We start from the raw sequence: 23,912 nt of genomic DNA, 5'->3' as shown, positions 1-23,912 counted from the left end.
TTTCTGTCTACTTATAGATTTCAGCCAGTGTCTTGGCTTCCCATACCTTTTTGCACCTCCCTTTCTTCATGTGTTCAATACATAACTTCATTTCTGAAAAAAGGTGACGTGTTCAATACTTATTTTACCCAATATATATATATATATATATATATATATATATACACTGTATTATATATGTCATATGTGTGTTATTTCGAGAATGACACTAAATGAACACTTGAGCACTTCGGATAAATATTTATGACCACTTTGATTTCTGTGGACACTTCAATCAACTTTAAAGAGCTTATAATCACATTATATTGGAGCACATAAGTTTGAGACATTTTTGGATGGAGTACCATTTAAAGTATTTTTTTTTTTTCACTGATTTTGGATCAGGAATGTTGTAGCGATTTATTTGGTGTAAATGTTTTTAGTTGAGACATTTATTAGTATTTTTTTGGTACATATACTGTGAATTCACATTTTGCTACACTTTTCTATTATTTAAAGGTTTTACAGATATAGTGTCAGCAAACTGTACTTTGCAACACCACCTCTGCTTTTTATATACCATTTACATAATAACCCTATTTAAATTTGAAATCTGATCATGTATTCACTTAACATATTATCTGATTATTTAAAGTCTGCAATTACAATTTCCCTTATTTAGAGCTGGAAGATTCAGTAACGGGCACTACCCAGTTAAGGTCTGAACAGAATGACACTTTTTGTACCAGGCTGGCAAGTGTTCTCTGAGCTTACATAAGAAACATTTCAAACATGTCAGTCTATCAGTTTTTATTCCATAAAAAGTCAGACTTTCAGAGGAGTTTGAGATTCCAAAGTGGGGGACTGTGTCGCTGGGTGAGGGGTGGGGAAGATATCTCAGCATTGTTCTCTTCAGTCTCCCACTGACTGACAACCACCACCCTTCTCCCCCAGTCCCCTCTCTGAGCATTGCTAACTTTAGCATATTCTTTTGAAACAACAAAGCAGAGGGAAAATAGCTGTTTATGAAGCAGAACATCTTTGACATGCCAGGTCCCTAAATGCTCAAATGTGACAATTTTTTTGCCACTGCAATGACAGATGGCATAATGACATCCATCATTGACAGCTTAACACATCCTGTCTGTACTGTGTGCTCTGTGTTACAAAATATTTATGGAGAAAATCAGCAAAGTTCAAACCTGGAGCATTACCCTAAATGACATTCAACCTAACAAAGACAGCATCTGAAGGTTTGCTTTCATTAAAAGATTATTATTATTAGTAATATTATTAATAATATTACCTGCCTAGGGTTTGCCTGCGTGGATTTCCTCCGAGTACTCCTATTTCCTTCCACACTCCAAAGAGATGCAGGTAGGTCAATTAGCTCCTGTCTAAATTGGTTTCCGTGTGTATATGTACTTTGTATGAATGTGAGCTGGGGACCTTGGATTGTAAGCTCCCTGAGAGCAGAAACTGATGTGAATGTACAATATATAGTAAGGCCCCTTTCAAACTGGCACTCTCCACCAGTGGATCCGCCTTCTCAGCGGGGGATCTGTCTGCTGATCCCCACTGAGCAGGCAGATGACAGATCTGTGTCTGCTTCGCTTTTGCAGAGACACGGACACAGCCCACTTTTCTATATTGGAGGTCGGATGTAAATTGACTTACACTAGCTATACACAGCTAGATTCCTCCGTCCGCCTTTTCTGTAACTAATTGACTGCAATCACTATTTGACCAGCAATTTTCCTCCTGGCTCCTTTGATTTTAAAGGTCGAGTTTTATGGGCCTGGGCAATGCTGACAGGGACACCCACAGCAGGAATCAGTCACATCTGAGCTATGTATGGCTTAACTGCCACAAGCCAATGTATCTCATCATTCGTTATTTTATCCTCAATGATTTGCTAAATAAACACTTCTTAGAACAGCGGCGCTCAACCTTTTGAAGAGCGAGGGCCACTTAAGTGATTTGGTAATTGGTCACAAGCCACAATAAACTATGGGGTTTTACCCCCCCCCCAAAGTGCAAATGTAAATGAGCCCTTACTGTCCTGAGACCCCTATTGGGCTGCTTTCATACTGCTGCGCTGCGAATTAGCACATATAATAGGGTTATATGTGCTAATATGCCCATTGCAAAAGTGCAGTGTATGCAATGTTTAGTACACTGACCTTTTCCTCTTCCAGTTTTTGCTGACATCGCTCTCCAGGCTACAAGAAAGGTCTTGTGACAGAACCAATCCACAGTGTGCTTGTGTGCTTCCTTCAGTATACCACTTCCTCCAGTCTTGAACATAGATATCAGATATTATCGCCGCAATGTACAAGACGACAATAGCTTGTATAAGATCAGGCGAAGTGTATTTGATATCACTCCGCCTGGGGCAGGAGCTAGTACTACAGAGGAAGCATCAGCTTATGCAGCTTCTGCACCCTCCATGGCCACCTGCTTCCTCTGCTGCCGATGCCAGCTCCATACATTCTAATCCTCTGGGATGACGGGTTGGCCACCCATTGATCCAATTTGGGCTTGAACAAACCACCATTTCAAAGCATGGGCCTGCACTTTTCTAGTTTGAAGTTCCAGGGCACATCAGATGGCTCCGGGGGCCACATGTTGAGCACCTCGGGTCTTTGAACCTCACAATTACCACCATTCAGTAGTGTACTGTGTTTAAAAGGTGAACATTGCTGCTACTACTACAGTAACTGCCACCATCTTCCTGGTTCCACACCAAGCAACTGCTCTGATGCTTAGTAACCACAGGTGGTCGCCTAATTGGCACAGGTGCCATTCACAGAATGTCATGCATTTTTCTCAATAAACACATGAGATTCTCTGACCTGTATGGCGGAGGGGCGGTGCACTGATATCACAATCTCCACCCCATCCAATCAAAGAATGCTTTGCACTAATTGAGAAAAATGCAACACGTTTTGTGAATGACACCTGTGCTGAGCAAGCAACCTCCTATCTTTACTATGCAGCAGGGCAGAAACTTGACACTGAAGCCAGAGGAGAATGGCAACTACTACAGTGCTTTCCAGTTTCCACAGGTATAAAACATGCATATCTACTTTGGTCCAAGCTAGGCCAATGTAAACATGCAATAAATCCATACCTGAAATTCAGCGTTAAGAGACTGCTCTGAGAAAACTGGAGCAGGCTGAGCTCTGGTGTATTAGCAGCAGAAGTTGAATCACTGTAGGTTTTGGTAATTGTCCTGCAAGGTAAGTAGCAGTTATTGTAAGAAGTGCCAGGAATCTTTGAACACTAGGTCTTTAGTTCAGCTTGTGGCAGTCAGTGCAGGGTCTCCATTCTGCCAGTGCGGAGGGACTATAGAAGTATTGTTTTAGCTCTATTGTGCTTTCAGTGTCAGATTGATGTACTTTAGAATACATGTGAGGCCTAACACACTCCCTATTGTCTGTCTGTTTACTTCCAGTACTGGAACACGGGTTTCAATGTGGCTTCCTTTTGCCCAATACCTTGATTCATTCACAAATGTATACTGGGAAGTTACTACACAGGCAACGGAAAAGTCCTTTGGGCTGCTTTTTTATAAGAAGGAAACCACACTTAAAGGGAAAGAAGAATGCATTTCCAGGTGAGGGCAGATGAGGACATATTTTGAGTTATTATTTCAGAAATAACCTGAACGCCCCATTTACAATCTGTGAGATTCTGCTCACTATACCAAATTGCGTGGTAATCACTGCAAAGCACATTTAGGTGCCATTCATTTCAAATGGCACCCTCCAAAACGTGGTGGGATTTTGCCACAATTGTCATTTTCGGTGATCTCATTGTCGGAGATTGTCAGTGATCTCAGCAAAACACGACTTTTAAAACTGAGTGAAGCTTGTCACCCAAAAAGGAGCAGGAGCTTCTTTTGGGCAACAAACATGCATTGAGCAACCCACTGAAGTGAATGGGCTGCCCTATGTGCAATATGCGGAATCATGTGAAAATCACCCACACAAAATGCGAGTTCCTGCTACATGAAGTGCAAATGGGGCTTTATCCTTTCTTGACCAGAAATCATTATTGTCTAGGTGCCAGCAGGGCCAGTGCTAGAGTATTTTGCACCCTAGGCAAGACCAGCAACTTGCAGCCCCCCCAGGGATGCATCCCCACTGCTTTGTCAATGTTAGCGACTAGGGAGGAAGTGATCTTGTGTGTAGCACGGCTTGTGCGGCACCTAATTGGCTGGGTACCTCTTCTTCACAGATTGGCTGAAGTTCGTCTCCAGCTAACATCATTCAGCCCTGCAGCGGTATTCGGAACATCGACGGACTGTGTGGGGAATCCAGCGGAGTGTTAGGAAGCCAGCGGACAGTAGGGAAACCAGCGGCTGTGGCTGTGCTCTAGGTGGCAGTGCATCCTAGATGGCTGCCTAGTTTGCCTACTGGTTGTGCCAGCCCTGGTTGCCAGGACCTAATTTAGCAGCATCAATTTGCTTGTCAGTTAACTTGACATGAAGGCCCTGTTCACACTGACATTAGAAACAGCCATTTGGAGTGTGTTTTTGCAGTTCCCTGAAATGCCTAGCAAAGCAGCCTACAATGGATAACATGGACAGCAGACAGAGCTGTTCACATTTGAAAAACATGTAGTGTTTGCGTGGCTGTGTGGCAAAAATGAAGCTGCATGCCACATGTGCAAGAGGTTGCAGGTTGTCAACTCCTTCCATTTACGTCTATGCTAATGAGCCCAAAAACACATCTGTAGCATTTACAGTGCATTTACGCACTTTTACAGTGTGTTTCACAAGCATTTATCAAATACCTGGGGAGCATTTTTTTTTTGTGGCTTAAATGCACATAAAAAGCATCAGAAACGTGCAATAACGCTTTAGTTGCTTTGGTTTGTGTCAGTTTCAATGTTTGAAATTGTGAACTTAGCCTAATTCTATGATTAATTTGCCTCCCTAAATACTTTTTTAGGGGAAATGAGGCTTTTATTTTGTCCAATGGCCATATTAGGTCAATGATGTAACAAGCACTCCTAAGTATACAATGCATAGTGGCTTTACATAGTGGCTTAGTGGCTAGCACAAATGTCGGCCAGCACATGTATGGAGTTTGCATGTTCTACCTGTGCTTGTGTGGATTTCCCCCCACACTCCAAAAACATGCTGGTAGGCTAATTGGCCCTAGTATGCGTAGGTGGATCCAAAAATCCAACTGCCGTCTCATGCAGCGGTAGTGCCAGCTCTGTTGCTGCATGAATACAATAGCCAGCAGTGAATATTCCTCCATCAATACTGTTTAGTGTGGATGGTAGGATCTATTGAGAAATCTAGTCATGGAATCTGGAATGTTATTCAGGGAGGCACTCCTCTTCATCAGCCTTAGCACATATATATGATGTTATAAACTATTATATAAAACACAGATCTTGATGCCCAATGCAATCCAGGCTGCACGTTTAGGCTGTTACACACGATACTCCTGTTTGAGCATCTCCTTTTTCAGCCGTAAAATTTGTCTTATTGAAATGCGCGTATTTTCGCGCATATGCGTTCACGCAAATTCACGTCTTTTCCCGCAAATGTATTCTCGCGTTTTTGTAAAATATGCAAATTAGCATTTTTCCAGATCAACAGTATGTTCGTGTGCGTTCATTTCATCCCATCCCACCACAGCTGCCACTGATCCCACCCCCCTCACCACCACCACCGCTGCCACTATTCCCACCCCCTTCACCAGCACCACTGCCACTGATCCCACCCTCTTCACCACCACTGCTGCCACTGATCCCACCTCTTTTCCTCACCACTGCTGCCACTCATTCCATCCCACCACAGCTGCCACTGATCTCATTCCCCCCACCACCGCTGCCACTGATCCCATTCTATCCCCTCATCACTACCACCACCACTGCGACTCATTCCAACCCCATGCTCAAGGGGGTCCATGCCTCACCCCTGTACACCTAGATAGGAGGGGCAGTGGGGCGGCATATAGAGGATCCAATCCCCTCTCCGCTGCAGGAGTTACTCTATATGCTGTCCCTCCTAGGGTTGACGCATGGGGCTGGGTCGCCCCGGGGGTCAGGGGGGCCCTTCATGGTTTCTTGCACCGGGCCCCTGAAGGTTCTAGTTACGCTTCTGGCAGGTGGTACAGAAAGAGTTAGCTGGATGGCCCCCTAAAAATTTTGCTATGGGGCCCCATGATTCGTAGTAACACTTCTGTGTTTGATGTAACAATTTTTTCACTGAAAGAACTAATTATATTTGTTTTTATTAAAGATACCTATCATTGTCAACAAAACTTTATGAACACACCCTGTTGGAACCTCTCTCAGTTTTTTTTATTGCCATCCAGGTGTTTTTCAGTACGGGAAGTGAGAGGAAACCTCCCCAACAGGAACACCTAAGTCAGGTCATATATGATTCATTTTCTTTCATTTGAATAGTGAGTCGGAATGCAAATTCCTGCTACACGAAGAGTGAATGGGGCTTAATCCTTTCTTGACCAGAGATCATTAATGTCTAGGTGCCATCAGGGCCGGCGCTAGACTATTTTGAACCCTAGGCAAGACCAGCTACTTGCAGCCCCCCTCAGGGATACTTCCTCACCACTTTGCCAATGTTATCTCCATGTGGAGACTGACTAGGGAGGAAGTGATGTTGTGTGCAGCACGTCTTGCACGGCACCTCATTGGCTGGCTACCTCTTCTTCACAGATTGGCTAAGGTATGGGAAGCCAGGGGAGTGTTAGGAAGCCAGCGAAGGGTAGGGAAACCAGCGGCCATGGCTGTGTCCTAGGTGGCGATGCACCCTAGGTGGCTGCCTAGTTCGTCTAGTGGTAGTTCCGACCCTAGGTGCCAGAACCAAATTTAGCAGCATCGATTTGCTTGTCAGTTAACTTGACATTAAGGCCCTGCATTTTTGCAGTTCCCCGGAATGCCTATCAAAGCAGCCTACAATGGATAAAATGGACAGCAGACAGAGCTGTTCACATTTGAAAAACATGTATGATTACTTTTCTTTCATTTAAACAGCAAGTCAGAATACACTCATCAGTACCGGCAGCTATAGCCGGCGGCACTGATCAAGCTAAATTTTTTAAACAGGCTGGTTGTACAGAAGTTGTTCATCGAGAGGTCAGCTTCTATACAACCAGCCTGCCTATAGATGGATTGAATTTTGGCCTATCCCTGCTGACCTTTCCGAATTTCGATCCATCTATGGCTGACTTTAGCCAACAAAATCATGACAAAGGCTGCAACACTTTCCTACACTATCCAAAACTTAAATAAAACAAATGTTTAGTCAATAGTTGGGGCTTGAAATAATTTTTCTTTAGTAGTTGACCTGTACATCTCACAATGCAATTTCTGCCCCTAACAAAAAAAATGTCTTCTTATGAATTATGATTGTTGTCCTATCTTTCTGTTCATGTTTTCTAGATTTTGTCAGCAAAAGGACCACATATTTACAGCCTCTCTTGATTTTATCCCACAGCTGGCATATACCTTTTCAATTTCAATCCCAAATATATTTTCTTTCTAAAAATGAGTACATACCTTCTGCCTATGTCACCTGCATGGGAACAGTGACAGTGTCCCTTTCATTATCTGTGAAGACTGGGTGTGCTGCACATGTCCACAAATCTTCATTGAGGTACACAGAGTGTGTGTGGTATGCCCTGTCTTCCAGCCCCACTTTAACTTCCTTGCACTTGTCGACAATTCCTGGCTCTCAAAATGAAAGCAGGGAGTTTTTATGTAAATACAGATGACGTAGAAGCTGCTGCTACCAAAACTGGACAATCCCACACAGCGTTTATTAACACTGTTAAAATTGCAGGTATACAAAGTAGCACTACTGTTACTTTGTATTTACTTATATTTATTCATCTGCAGATTAAGGCATGGTTCACACTAGCCTGACTCCAAAGTCACGTGACTTTCAATGGAACTTTTGAGTCCAACTTTAATAGGACTTTGATGTGACTTTTTACGCTCTATGACATTGAAGTCACATCAAAGTTGGATCAAAGTAGTGCAGGAATCTTTTCTAAAGTCGGACAGACTTGTGAAGTATCAGTGAGGACAGCGCTCATATGGAAATATTGAATTTCACATGTCACCTGACTTGGGGTTTAACAAACTGGATCCTATGTCGCATCAGTGTGAACCTGACGAGTAAAACAAAAAGTATTTTATTAGCTGTTAGTTTGCCTTAATTAGCCCTATTTAAGTTATTCTTCCCCTTCTCCCTTTAGCCCCGTTTCACATTTATGCAAATTGGATGTGTTTTGAACCGCATCCAATTTGCATGACGTGAAATAACCTTGGTTTCTATTGTAGCTGTTCACATATATGCACTGCATCCTCAGTGCGAAATTGAAAAATAGTCCTGTACGTTTTCTGAGAATTGCGGTGTGGTTCAGGTGCAAATTACAAGCTCATTTACTTGTACAGGATCGCTTCTGAATTGCACATGGTCATCAGTTTTGAAAAAATACAGCTTAGGGCCCCCCCCCCCCAGTCCATACTAGGCCTCAGGTCTGGTATGGATTTTAAGGGTAACCCCACACCAAAATAAAAACTAAAAAAAACTGCGTGGGCCCCCTTCCAATCTATATCAGACCCTTTGGTTTTGTATGGACTTTGAGGTGATACCCACACCAAAATAAATTAAAAAAATGGCATGGGTCCCCCAAAACCATACCAGACTGTTATTCGAGCATGCAGACTCGCAGACCAGAAAAGGGGGGTGGACCCCCCCCTCCTCCTGAACCATACCGGGCCACATGCCCTCAACATAGGGAGATGCTTTGGGGTAGGGGCCGCTTCCATATTTATGGGGACAAGGGCCTCTTTCCCACAACCTTGGCTGGTGATTGTGGGCATCTGCAGTCGGGGGTCTTATCAGAACCTAGAAGCTCACTTTAATAAAGGGGCCCCCAGATCCCCCCATGTGAATAAGCTGGGGTACAATGTACCCCTACTCATTTACAAAGAAAGTGTCAAAAACAAATAAAAAACACAGAGACAGTTATTCACAAAAAAAAAAAAAAAAACAATGCCCCCCCGAAGTAAATCCAGCATCAATCATGATACCTGATGCTGGCTCCTGACAGCTTTGATGCCTCTGCCGCTAAATAAAATAAGGGGCAGAGCCACCCAGAGCTTTATTGCCGGCAATTATTTTGTTTACATCATCTGTCAATGGGGAAACTCGCTGACAGTTGATGAGTCATTGGTTGTTAAGGACGTGGTGGCTGGCTTGCCAGCCTGCTCCATAACAACCAGCTAGTGTAAAGGATGCCGTTGCCTGCAACGCTACTAAAATTCACATCATAACCATAGCTTAATTGCTGCTGAACAGCTACTTTGAAAATTCGCACTGCAAATGGACCTGAAAATCGCACCACATGTGTGAACCCAGTCTTAAAGTGATACTAAAGACAATGTTCTTATTTTAAATAACAAACATGTTGTACTTATCTGAATGTGCGGTTTTTTCCTCCTCTTCTCAAGTCCCTGGCCAGCGCACCAGGCCCCTCACTCCTGCTGAGTGCCAACAGAGTAAGCAGCTTGCTACAGGGGTACCCAAGCAGGCTCGCTCCTGGGCCGCTGCTCTGCGTGTTCACACACAGAGCAGTGGCTTGGCCCCACTCCCATCTCCTCATAGGCTTACTGGCAGTGATTGCTGTCTAAGCCAATGAGGAGGGAGAGTCCATAGAGAGCCAAGGCTCCCATGCACATCACTGGATTGCGATGGGGCTCAGGTTTAGTATTAGGGGGACTGGGGGGGCTGCTGTACACATGAGGTTTTTTACCCTAATGCATAGAATGAATTAAAGTTAAAAAAAAAAAAAACTTCTGCCTTTTGGAACCACTTTAGCTATTATTTTTCTGCTGATTTTTTTTTCTTTCTTTCTAAGCCCATCTCCTCATAGGCTTACTGGCGGTGATTGCTGTCTAAGCAAATGAGGAGGGAGAGTCCCTAGAGAGCCAAGGCTCTCATGCACATCACTGGATTGCGATGGGGATCAGGTAAGTATTAGGGGGACTGGGGGGCTGCCGTACACATAAGGTTTTTTACCCTAATGCATAGAATGAATTAAAGTAAAAAAAAAAAACTTCTGCCTTTAGAACCACTTTAGCTATTATTTTTCTGCTGATTTTTTTTTCTTTAGTCAATCAATTTCATTGGCTATCAATTTTTTTTTTTTTTATTCATTCATTTTTTTTTTTTTATTGTTGCGTTAAAAATTTAAAGTAAAAAAAAAGCAATTTCTTTCTTTTGTGATATTTTTATCTATGGATTGCATAAAAAATATAATAACTTTTGCAGGACAATAAAACAAATACTTGCTTGTTCTAAAAATATATATACTGTATGTACAGTATTACTCTGTTCTGTTAAGGCTCAACTCTGGCCACAAAAAGGCTCTTTTAAATCTACTGATCGGCTTCTATACAACCAGCCTGTTGGGTATATCCCGAACCATCAGTGCCAGTGGGGAGTCAGAATACAATAGTACAGCTGGAGTGATTCCTTCATGCACATCAAATGTGTGGATGGGGGAATCAAATCTTTTTTTTCCTGCAACCTGCTAATTGAACGAAAAAAATGATTAATTTATGGGCTGCTTTACTTTTTGATTTCTTTATGGTTTTTCTCCTAAGTGATGTCATCTGCTCCTTCAATAAAGTTTACTGTACCTAGGCTCTGGGAAGGGGGAAAGTTTTAGGCAGGTGGCAGACATCATATCCAATGTGCTTCTTGGAGACAAATAGGAAATACACATCCTGTCCATGGGAACGCACTGACTATGAAGGACAGTACTGTACTAACTTAGTGAGCAGTCATTAGCACAGCTGTCATTTAATGACTGTGAGCAGGCAGTGATCCGGTGCTAGGGTGATGGTACCTGCCCACATAAGGAGCGATGACATAAGCATATCACGCTCTATTTCGGAAACTACACAGAGCATCCCAAAGCTTTTTTTTCCTTTGGGGAAAACAGCAGCACCCAGTCACACAAGCAGTGTGACATACAATAAATAAGTGGCATATAAAACTGTTTAGGAGAGAAATACTAGTGAAAAATGAAAGGGAGACCATTTTTGCACAAGGTAAGGTAGTAACTTGCAAATTTGTTTCTCCTGGCCGGAGTTCAGATTTAATAGTTCAGAGTGCATTTCATGGGGCATGTAAGAAAATGTTCAGAAAATGCTGTTTAAAAGTTTCCTTACCCTTTAAAATCAATCATAATGTAATTATAGATGTGTTTTTCCATATATTGCATGACTATTCCTTTCACAGTAAAAGTGTCCAACTTCTTAACTCTGAACTGCTTTAAAACATATCTGCTGAGATCTAAAACATAATAAAGCAGCTCAGATTTCATGAGCTGGAAGTTTTCTTAAAACATATGGCAAGCACATACTGTCTGCCATATTGGGAAGCCCCCTCCTCATATTCCACACATCACGTGACCAGCAGTGCATATCAAACTGTCAAGGCCCCCTTTTCACTGTCATTCCTTTGCATTGTGTTACTGCATAGACGTTAATGTGTGGTATTTTGCACGTGTTGGTAATCCACCAAGAATGGACCGCCAATGCACAGTAAGAAAAACCAGACCTGCACCTTAAGGCAGCACATCACAGGGCAATTGCATTGTGGTGTGCTGTAGTGCGGGTCTGCTGGTACCTACCATACTTGTGTTAAGTGCTTAACTTTGCATTGAGGTATTTCAGGATGAAAACACACATTACCGCCATGCATAGGTCTAAAGGGAACCTAAAGACCAACTGTACTTTCAAACAACTCTATTGACTACCCTCCCCATGCTAACTGAATCCCTTTGTACTTTCAATCAGAAGGCAATGTGGTCAACATCAGGTGGCACTCAGTTGGAGAAGCCTCTCTGCAGGCTTATAAGTATACAGCTTTTGCATTTGGGCCTAGTTGAAACCCAGCACCCTGACATTGCATCTACCTGTCACCCAGCGGCCCTACCATTGAAGTCCTGCCTCCTAGCACCCCTAACAGCGCAACCCAACACACCATTTCACCTTTCTGACCCACCGCCTTCCAGCAACTCTTCTACTGCATACACCTAACCCCTGTCACTGCTCCCCATTTGCCATGCCACCTATGCAAGGATATGCGGAGAGCAAGTTTCTGAGCTCTCTGCCAATCTGTTGACTCCAACCACATCCTCCTTCTCCTTTTTGGTTACATCATTTCCTCCCCAGTGCAGATTGTAGATGCAGATCATCAAAAAGAGTCTCAAACAATTTGCTTCAACCACCAGAGAGAGAATCCTCAAAGCAAGGTGTCTCCTGAGTTACCCCATGAATTGACAGCAATGCACTTGGCAACCATGCTCTATAATCTGGCAATCAGTCCTCCGGCCTCTGGGCGTGTTCCCGGTTGGAAGTCAAAGCCGTACACTTCTAGGCTTAGCTTAAGCGGGAAGCCAAGAACTGCAATGTTACTGTAGACCCCTCCGCTGTTTCTATTACCACAGAACCCTTCCAATGTGGCAGTCTGATAGAAGTTCAACATCCAAATTTATTCCTTATTTCTTTTACTTTCAAAGTACGCATTTTATTTGAAATACAACACCACTATCTATCACCTCTCCCTCTTAAACTATTGAACTTTCTATATTATTACACTGAACATGCAATGCCTATATCAGGCTGAAACTGAGGGCACTAAAACTTCATTTTACTTTCCATTTACTTTTACTTTACTATTCTTTTTTTTACAATAAATAATGGATTAACATGTTAAAGCCTATATGAGATTTTTAATAACTGCGTTTTCATATACATTAAAAATTATTGTGAATAAAAACATCTTTGAAACTGGAAACTCATTTTTGTAGCATTTGGCAGAATTTATTAATCTGAAATGCATGCGATATCTGCCAAAACAATCCTTATTTTCAGCCATATGACTATTTTCATCTCTTCTTGGTCTTTATAGCTGAATATAATAGTTACACTTTAGTGAGCCTAATGTGTACTTCTGTAAGGCTCTATTCACATTAGCACGTCTTGAAAGTCACACGATTTCCAGTGCAACTTTGGAGCCCGACTTTGATGCAAATTTTGGTCTGACCTTAAATTCTATGAGTCAAAGTCAAATCAAAAGTCGCACCAAAAGTAGTGAAGGCACCTTTTCAAAGTCGCTGCAACTTGTACTCGCACTGATTTTAACGGGGTCATTGAAAAGAATGGGGTGCAATTTGTGATGCAACTTTGATGTCCAAAGTCGCATGACAAATCACACGAGTGTGAATGGAGCCTAAGTAAAAACTTGATAGATTTTACAATAAAATGAATTTTAGCATATTCCCAAGATAATAGTACTGTGCAAAAAGGTGCCAATGGATTTATAGCTATCCTTTCACTTGTTAGAGGGTTAGTTCACCTTTCCTGATTCATGTTACATCATATTTAGGGTGGAGCATGAAACATGTTCACATTCCCCATCTCCCACTCTCAAACTGAACCCCTCGCCCCCATCCCACCTACCTAAGTCATGTGAAGGAAAAAAGGTTGCGGGGCGTTGCTGGGGCATTCTTTTGATGTTTGATTTTAGCATCATCCACCCACAAGGATCTCTCACAGAGGAACCATACTTATAGCTTATATGTTTAGTTCCTCCAGCCCCATAAGGGTAGCTCTGTACCTCCATAGAGACCTGGGGCTGGGATATAAACAATGCAGGGACCTGGGCAGGCTTCAATGCAAAAAATTGACAAATGTACGTTTTTTTATTTTAATAATGTGGATGCGTTAATCTCATTCCTGCAAAAGGTAGACTATGCCTTTAGGCGATGTGTGTAATTCTTTGGGCGTTTAGTTTGTAGGTAATGCTCATGTGCCCAGGAATGAGTCATAATATAGATCTTTGTCTCTATAAAATATTTACCAAGCAATGACTATATTTTATTGTAAGCAGCTACAATTAGGGGAAGCAATTCCTGATTATCAGGGGGAAACAGGCTGGACTGTACCTACACTTTCACCCTCTCCATCTATGATGTCACAAGCCATTTATGTACAGTACTGTATGATAAATAGATATGTAATGTATATACATGACATTCCTTTCCATACATGAAAAAAAAAAAGTCAAACTACAGCCATACGCTTCCTTTAGTTTTGGATAGAATAGGAGAGGGTTAGAGTTTTTGTCACTCTTCTCTAATCTACCAAAACTATAAGGGATGTTTGACTAATGTTGGATTTACCAATCATATATGCAAACTGCTGTAACATATATACAATACTTTGTGCCACCATGTTGTGACAACATGTGACATCATACTGTCTTGTGAGTGCCGGTTCACACATACAGTATACCATGAAGAAACCCTGCAAATCCACTGTGGGTTCCCGCATCGCATTCAAATCACAGGGAATTCACACTGCCATATGCAAATCGCTGGGGGTTTCAATAAAAAATTAAGGACACCCCCAGATCAGTTCGCATATCATGGTGCAAACTGTCAGTTTGGACATTAAACGGATCCCATAGGTGTGAATTACCATGGGATCCAATTCTGCTTGCGGACCCAAAAAAGGGTCCTGTGCGTGTTGTGTCCGAATCCGATGCAAATTCAGCCATACAATCTGTATGGCTGAATTGGTATCACACAGACATTGCATGTGATTTTCAGAGTAGTGCGCTCCGAATCACATGCGATGTCTGTCATCACTATAGTGTGAACCGGGACTTACTCTCTGACCCAACTAGAAAGATTTTTCGTTGCTTTCTGTCCAATTCTGTCATTTTTGACAAGAAGTGATGGGAAACCTCTTCAGTGCAGATATAAACAGTATTAAAAAAAATGACAAAGGATCAAGAATGCAATTTGTAATTAGTACAAAGTACCTTTCATGTAGGTGGCTTCCATTCCATCTTAGAGGGGTATCCTAGACCAGTGTTTCTCAACCTTTTTTCAGTCAAGGTACCCTTTAAAATTATGCGCAATCTCAAGGCATCCCATTCTAAAATGTAAAAAAAATAAACAAATGGTTTTACATAATGCAGCAACATCCACATTGCAGGATACCAACATTATAGAGGTTGTAAACCTTTAGAAAAACGAAATAACAAAAAACCTGAAAGACAAAGGCATAATGAGCTAGTATGCATCGAATACTAGCTCATTATGAAATTCCCACCTTAGAACGAAGCCCCTGCAGTGCCGGTCGCTCACTGGTGACATGGCTGATATGTTCAGCCATCTTCCTTCCGGGTTTTCATCCTCAGGCCCTTTGATTGGCCGGAGCCGCGATGACGTCACTACCACACATGTACGTGGAAGCCACCGTTCACGGCACAGGGCTCCGGAGGAACAGCACGAGCGGCCGTTCCTTTAGAACGCATGCGCCAGTAATGTCATTGGCTGCATGTAAAGTAAATATATCCTAAACTGTGCATGTTTAGGAGATATTTACACTACCTATAGGTAAGCCTTATTATAGGCTTACCTACAGGTGCAAGTTATAGAAAGAAGCTTTACTTCCTCTTCAATGGTGATTTATTTACTTAAAATATACCCTTTTATACAAGTCATTTAAATATACCCTTGACATGACATCACCTCCAGTTTACCTGGGTGTCAATGTCGCCATTTTTTAGGAATCGAAAGTATTCAATAACACAGATCTTGGTGTTTTGAATGCTTTCAAGCATAGAGGAGGGATTTGGGGTCTTATAGACCCCAGATCCCTCCATAAAGAGTATGTGTAACGTGCCCATTGCTGTTACAAAGGATGTTTACATTCCTTGTGACAGCAATAAAAGTGATCAAAAAAAAAAAAGTGCCCCCTTGCCCCCTGCTAGCTCGCAAAGGTGAGCGTGCGTGTCGGTCCCGCAAGCACGCAAACAGCGATTGTCGTATTGTGAGGTTTCACCACAAACGTCATGTACTGTGTTCTTTCTTGCATTATAATTTTTTTTTTCCTAACAAATTGTGTTTGAAAAAACTGCTGTGCAAATGCCGTGTGACATAAAAAATTTCAAAACCCACCAATTTATTCTCTAGGGCCTCTGCTTTAAAAATATGTATATTTAATGTTTGGGGGTTCTAAGTAGTTTTCCAGCAAAAAAAAAAAAAAAAAAACTGATTGTTACATGTAAACAAAATGTGCCAGAAAAAGCCTGGTTTTCAAGTGGTTAAAACTCAAAAAGGAATGGACTTAGACACTATGGGTTCTCAAAACCACATAGGGACCACCATAGTGCAGTAGTTAAAATGACTAGAAAATGTTATTTATAGATATAGGTGACATTCACATTTCACAAACACAGTAAAGGCATTCAGTGAAAACCTCCAGCTCATGACAGCTCAAATCCCATTCTATTTTTTGGTCTGTGCTCCTGCGTCACCAAGCTCCGACCTAACGCGTTGTGCCACACATCACATGGCTTCATCAAAGGATGGATGATTCCTCAATTGATCCAGCGCTGTGCACGGCTGGGTCTCCTCTCTTCCTTTTCACCGAGGGACTCGGGCAACAGCAGGAGCCATTGGCTCTTGCTGCTGTCAATCAAATTCTGTGCGGAGGAAGCTGGGGGGAGGGCTAAGCCATGTTGTGTGTGTCCATGGAGAGCGGCTCCATAGACTTCTATGGGAAAAACCTATTCAGTTCATACATTAGCACTGGGACCAGAAGCTTACAATCAGTGAGTGGATTGCCAACAGAATGTACATTTTGCAGCAGTGCTCTCAGCAAAGCTCTATTTGTGCAAAAAAAAGGACATCAATTTTATTTGGGTACAAAGTCATTTAAAGCAACGCAGTGCCGTATCGCAAAACCTTCCGAAGCTGAAGTGGTTAACCTATTGCAGACAACATTTCCATGTGGCTCCAGTTTTCATAAATCTTACTAACAATACAAAATGTAATGTAGCTACAATGAGAAAGGTTTTTATAGCTACGATGAAGTTCAGATTGTACATTTTGCTGGCACTGCACACACACGCTGATTACTTCAGATTTTATTTGCAATTATAATCATTAACACAAAGTCACAGACTTAAAAACAACATAACACACATAGCTGGCTGTGTAGGTAATGCAATTTAATCTGTAGAGCTTCCCATCAGACGCAGCCCGGCCGGATCTATGTAAAAGGAACCCAATAGGCACACAAATCTTGGTGCCTTAAGCACCTCCAATCATTTTGCTACACCCCAGACTACACCCACCCCATCCTGATAATTATACAGAGAAATATTAACAGAAATGTTTATTTGTTTTTAATTCAATTGGGTCCAAAACGTAGAAGGCAAAAATCCATATATTCGTTTATTAATTTCATTTATTTCTGGCCATCTTCTATTAATCTAAACAATCTTGAATTTTGTAAACTTACTTTGTGAAGATCCCCACACATTTATTTCCTTGATTTCTGTGACATGTATTCGCTATGACCTGAGTAGGCACTGCTGTGTCACACATTTCACAGGGCCTGCCTTCGAGGTGCTGGGAGGAAAGAGTTTCAGGAGGCGGAGTTAGTACAGGAATCACTGCTTGCAGACAGCAAGAAACATTAGAAATTGAAAGTAAACAGCAGGGTAGAAGCTCCAAAGCATGCTGGGAATCCAGGAAGTTGTGGAAAGAGATGGCCAGCAGACATGCAGCACTCACAACATGAAAGGAAATTTTGCAAGTAAGCTTAACCACTTGACCTCCAGAAGATTTACCCAGAGGTGTAACTAGAACCCTCAGGGCCCCGTTGCAAGAAACCATGAAGGGCCCCATGGACCCCTGGCCGGGGCCCTTCTCTTCAAGTCTGGGGCTCTTCCCACTGATCCTGGGGCCCATACTCCCGTTGCGGGTCCCTTTATTATGGTCCCTCAGCGGGACCCTTTCACGAGTTCTGCAGTGGGCCCCCTTCCTGCCATCTTGGGGCCTCTCCACAGTGGTGGAATGCCAGGGCCCAGTTGCAAGTGTGACCTTTGCGATCCTGGAAGTTCAGCCACTGGTGTCAGAAGTCTTTATTTTTTGGTATTTTAATAGTACTATTTTTTATCATTTTATTTATTTTTTATTTTTTTACAATGTCACTGACTATGACTCTGTCCATTCAGAAAAGGAAGGAGCTGGTAAATTGCATATTTACCGACCCCTTCCTGGTTCTCTATTGTTACACATCCCCTGCAGCAGCCAGCAGGAAAGGGGAGGGATCACAGTGGGGAGGGGGGGGACCAGGGGAGCACACAGGGGTCCAGAGACAGCAGAACACAAGTGAAGTGGATAGGAGTGGCAGGGGGGCAGCATACAGAGGAACCAATCTCCTCCATTTTCCTCCTGCAGCTACAGGAGGAAAAAGGAGGACAGTGATTTCTCTACATGCTGCACCCGCAGCGCCTCCGATCCAGATGTACAGGGGAGCTGCATACGCCCCCTGGAGAATGGGTCTCGGTTGCAATTGCAACCCCTGTAGTTACGCCCATGGATTTACCCCTCTTCATGACCAGGCCATTTTTTTACATACAGCACTGCATTATTTTAACTGACAATTGCATTGTCATGCAACGCTGTACATAAATAAAATTTATGTTGCTTTTTTTCCCTACAAATAGAGCTTTCTTTTGGTGGTATTTGTTTACCATTGTTTTTTTTATTTTTTTGTGCTATGAACAAAAAAAGACTGACAATTTAAAAAAATATATATTTTTTTACTTTCTGGTATGAAATATTTCCCTTTAAAAAAATGTAAAAAATCGAATTTCTTCTTAAATTTAGGCCAAAATGTATTCTGCTACATGTTTTGGTAAAAATAAATCACAATAAGCGTATATTGATTGGTTTACTCAAAAGTTAAAGCCAAGTGGATTCTTCGGGAGATCATAGGTGAACCTGTATTTGCCTATGATAGTAGTACTTCCCTGATGAAGAACATTATATAATGCATGTTCGGAAGGCATTGGACTTAGTTTTAAGTCTGACACTGTTGATCCCTTTGCTCTTTGGAAATCTGTAATGTAACACTATATTCTTAAATTGAGGCCATTGTTATTGGCCATGTTTATCCAATGCTATTAATAAAATATATAATTTTTTGGTGGCAACCGTCATCTGAGTAACAAAAAATCTATTGTAATGAAAGAAAAAGGGAAGGCATTTTATATGCCCCCTTTTCCTCATGGGAGAAGTGGTGGGAAGAAAGGTCAGTAGTTTTCTAGTCAGGTTTAGGCGGGCTTTTCCCTTACTTTTTCCTCAGGGAAAAAGAGCGGGAAGAGTTGCCTGAGGTAGCCTGAGGGAACACGTGTACTGACAGGTGACTGGTCGCGCCTGCAGGGACACGTGATCTATGAGGAAGCTTCTAGAATAGCCTGGGGGGCCTATAAAAAGAGGGTTCTGTTCTTAGGGGCTCATTTGCTGTGGTGTTCCCCATCCCTCCCTCCCTTTATGTCGCGGCGGTTGTTATGTGGTGGGTCACTTTTGTAGCTATGCAAAGGTGGACTAGTTGTACATTTATTGTGAGCTAGGAGTTATAGAAATAACTGATTTTTATTTATTGATAGAGCCTGAGCCGTAGTGGCTAGGCTGTTTAAGTGTTTTTAATATAGTCTTGAATGAGTTATGAAATATTTTAAACCAATAATAAACGGCCGCAGCCAATTTATTTCCAAATTTTGGTTTGTCTGCTTTATTTATTATTTTATTAATGTAATTATATGGTTAAGTTCCTTTACATATTTAAGTTAAATGATGGTAAAAAATCATGCCTAACTATCCCATTACATTTATGTCCTTGCAGTCCTTTTTAAAATATGACTCCACTTATGGCGTAAAAGTTAGACTGTGCTCTCTGCCTTCCGCCCCTGTTGTAGTCCCTGCCATAGAAGTCTATAGGCCACTACTACCCATGACTAGTTCAATTCAGTAAATAGCAGAGACATGAAGAAGAAGGTACATGGGCTGGAAACATTGAGCTAATAATACTACTGTACTCCGGTCCCAGTTTTAGGGTGGGAACTGTGGCTGGTGGATCCCCAGGAGCATAGCATACATGCACATATAGCAGGCTTACCTTGTGTGGACAGGATTAGGCGATGCATTCAGCGGTACTTCAATTATGGCAGTATGTGCCCACTGCCCAGGGATGAATGTTTGGTGTATGTTAGCTCTTTTTGTTCTTGTGTTTTTGTACATTCAATGCACTTTGAAGCCAGAGCAAGTTCCTATTCCTCAGCAGTGTCAAAGAGCCCCTAAAATGTGGTGTATTTCCGCAATTAGCAGTAACGCTCAAAGCTAAATGCAGTGCAATGCAATGCCATTAGTTTTGAAGGGCCCCCAAATGCAGCTAGGTATTGCTCCACAAATCATACACATTGTAGCACACAACAACTCACAGGTGTAAAACCTTCTTTGTGTTGCGGCATGCAGCATTTTAAAAATTGCTGCATGTTTTTATTTTTTGATGCATTTGTAGCCCATTCAAAACGAATATGCTGCCTTAATGCTACGCACTTGTAATGGTGTGTGCATTACCACAACATACTGGTGTGAACAAGCCTGTAGGCCTAAGAATAACTTCATCTCTACATGAGAGCTCCTCCATATCCTTCCCACCGCTTCTAGCTATGGCTTATATAGGTGCTTCTGCTACACATTACCTCATCACTCTGGAGGCTGACAGGGGGGATCCTTCCTGCACAGACATATCCCAGTCACACCTACTTTATATCAGCCTGTCTGGGGAACGCTGCCCCTACAAGCACAGGATCCTTCTGGAGACACACAATAAGTAAGAAAGTTCAATTATCACTCACTATCTGAAAACCTTTACCCTGACTGAACACACCCGCCATTCAGGAACGTTCTGTGTACTTTTCCTCTCAAAACAGCTTTCAAACACTGCAAACAAGGCAGGAGCTCCTTCCTGACAGAACTGGGGATGTTTATTAAAATAGCATTTGTAGAAGGAAAACCAATACTCAATTATTGTATAAACTGCACTAGAAAAATGACAACTGGAATGTGCTTGCTGTGGGACACAGATTCAGTTAGCCGTACGCAATCTTTTATGAAGGAGATCCATAAAAACATGAAGTTAGCATCCTTAGGGAGATTACAATGAAAACAGTTTCCGTTTACTGGTTGCTACACGTACTAAGGCCCGGTTCACACTGGTGAGACTTGCACTCCAACTTTTGAAAGCGCAAGTCTCTCCCCATTAAGTGAAATTGAACTGTTCTAATAGGAGCGACTTGAGTCACTCCGACTTAGAAAAAGGTTCCTGCACTACTTTTGGTGCGACTTCAGTACGACTTGCGTTGACGTCTGTTAACCGCTTGCCGACCGCCGCAAGTACATATACTGCGGCGGTCAGCCCCTCACAGGCAGAGTGACGTATCGGTACGTCACTAGCCTGTGAGGCTCTGGGGAACGAGCACGCGCCGGCGGCGGCGCGCTCCCGCGCGGTCACGGACCCCCCCACGCGTGTGACCGGCGGACCCGACTGTGATCGTCGGGGGAGAGGGAGAAAGGCAGGCGGCTAGTGTAAACAAGCCGCCTGTCATTCTCCCCTGTGTAGAAACAGTGATCACACGGTTCTACTATGTAGGACCGTTGATCACTGTTTCTACAGCTCAAGCCACAGCCAATCACAGTTAGAATCACGCCCCTAGGGACACACACAGCCCCTCCCTCTCAAATAAAGTTAACCCCTTCACTGACAGTGTAATTTTACAGTAACAGTGCATATATATAGCACTGATTACTGTAGAAATGTCACTGGTAACCCCAAAAGTGTCAAAAATGTCAAGGGTCCGATCTGTCCGCCCCAATGTCGCAGTACCGCAAAAAAAATCGCAGATCGCCGCCATTACGCGTTAAAAAAAAAACAACAAAAATGACAAAAATCTTTCCCTTTGTTAGTAAACGCAATAACTTTTGCGCAAACCAATCAAAATACGCTTTTTGCGATTTTTTTTACCAAACATATGTAGCATAAAATTTTGAAAAGATATTGCTAGAGATGAAGTAAGAGGCACCACATCCCATAAATTGAGTAACTACAATAGAGGGGGGCAAGTGGGACTTTAACGGTGCTAAATGATGGAGAAAAATCTGAATTCTCAAAAATTGTACATTTTATTACACATAGAAGGTGAGGACAAGACAATACATCAATATAAAATGATAAAATCAAGAAAATGCACTCGAAAATATCAACTCTACATGTTTCGCCATCTTCATAATAGCTTCTTCAGGAGTTTTCATAGACATTTCTCGAGAGTGAACATTTCTAGGTAACAAAGGGAAAAGACATAAAAAACATGACATGTGTATGTATATAGGGCTTATCTCAATGGTCCTAATATTGAGTGCCCAATTAATTTACATAATTATAAAGACAATGATACCAATAAAGTACCTTAAGATGACCTGAGCCCTTTCTTATGCCGAAGGTGGAGGTAATAGAGGTGACGCCACCAAACCAATATGTAGCATAAAACAAATTGGCCGAAAATGTTAAAAAATTTTGATTTTTACTGGGGAATTTCATATAAAAAAATGTGAAAAATATTGTTATTTTTGCTAAATTGACGCTCTTTTTTTGTTTATAGTGCATGATCAAAAAATCGCACAGGTGATCAAATACCACCAAAAGAAAGCTCTGTTTGTGGGAAAAAAAGGACGTCAAATTCGTTTAGGTACAGCGTCGCACGACCACACAATTGTACGTTAAAGTCACGCAGTGCCGAATCGCAAAATACCCCCTGGTCTTTTAGCAGCCAAATCCTCCGGGGCCTAAGTGGTTAAAGAAGTCATATGCAAGTAGGGCTGAAGTCGTACTGACATCCCAGTGACGCGACTTTGAAGGTGTGAGAATGGTAACAGGGCCTAATTGTTACAGTATGGTAGTACATATTTTTATTTTTAAGCTTACATTCAGTGCTTTTTTTCAGGGGGAACTCGGGGGAACGCAGTTCCGGCACCTCCAGCACTGAATGTATGTAATAGCAGGTGCTGGGGTGTGCTGGAGGGTCTATTGATGCTGGCTGATGAGGGATCTATTGTTGCTGGAGGGATCTATTTTTGTGTAGGAAGGGGGGTCTATTGTTGCTGGGGAGTTCTTCTGTTGCTTGTGAGGGTATATTGTTGCTGGGGTGGGTCTTATGTTGCTGGGAGAGATTTACTGTTGAGGATGGGTCTTGTTTCTGGCTGCTGTAGGGTCTATTGATGCTGGCTACTGAGAAACCTTTAGTTGTTGGAAGGGATCTATTTTTTCAGGGGGGGTATTGTTGCTGGGAAGGTCTATTGTTGCCGATAGGGATCTATTGTTGCTGGGGGAGGATCTTATGTTGCAGGGGGTCTTTGTTGCTGGCTGCTGGAGGGTCTATTGATGCTGGGTTGGATCTATTGTCATTGGAGTGTCCATTGTTGTTAGATCTATCTTACTGTCTTTCTTGTTATCATTAACAAATTCCATCCAAATAATTAGCATCACAAAATAATACTTGAGTCTGTACATTCTAAAAGGGGCGGCATTGGGAGGTGGGTAAGGGGTGGAACCAAGGAACGCTGCTTGGAGGTGGGTAAGGGGCGGAATGAAAGGGTGACTCGAAAGGGAGGAGTTCCTGAACCTATTCTCTGAGGAAAAAAAGCCCTGCTTACATGAATGTACCTGTCCATACACCTTTGCCATATTCACCTGCATAGGATGTACAGGTGTTCCATGTAGCCCTGTGTAGGTAGTCCCATTCATGTCTAGTAGGACGCAGCGGCTGCAGGGACACAGCCAGTGCTCCCAATTTGACAAATGTGCGGATGTGTGTCTGTGCAGCCGCTGAGTCCCAGTAGATATGAATGGGACTGCCTGCACCAGGATGGATGGAACACCTGTGCATTCCGTATGGGCAAAGACATCCATACAGGATAGGTACGCCCGTATGAATGAGG

At 42.4% G+C, this 23,912-nt stretch overlaps 1 protein-coding gene across 1 annotated transcript in view; it reads right to left on the bottom strand.

Annotated features, from left to right (window-relative positions):
* Positions 1–23,108, bottom strand: part of FGFR2 (fibroblast growth factor receptor 2) — a 253,809-nt gene extending 230,701 nt beyond the window's left edge. Inside the window, exon 1 of the mRNA XM_082267394.1 lies at positions 23,104–23,108. The gene's annotated coding sequence lies outside the window, so the exon portion shown is untranslated. The remainder of the gene's footprint in view (positions 1–23,103) is intronic.
* Positions 23,109–23,912: the final 804 nt, after the last annotated feature.

This window comes from Pelophylax lessonae (assembly GCF_965119305.1).
Source record: "Pelophylax lessonae genome assembly, chromosome: 9".
Lineage (NCBI taxonomy): Eukaryota > Metazoa > Chordata > Amphibia > Anura > Ranidae > Pelophylax > Pelophylax lessonae.
Note: the sequence above shows the minus strand (reverse complement) of the source record. Positions and strands in the feature narration are given on the sequence as shown.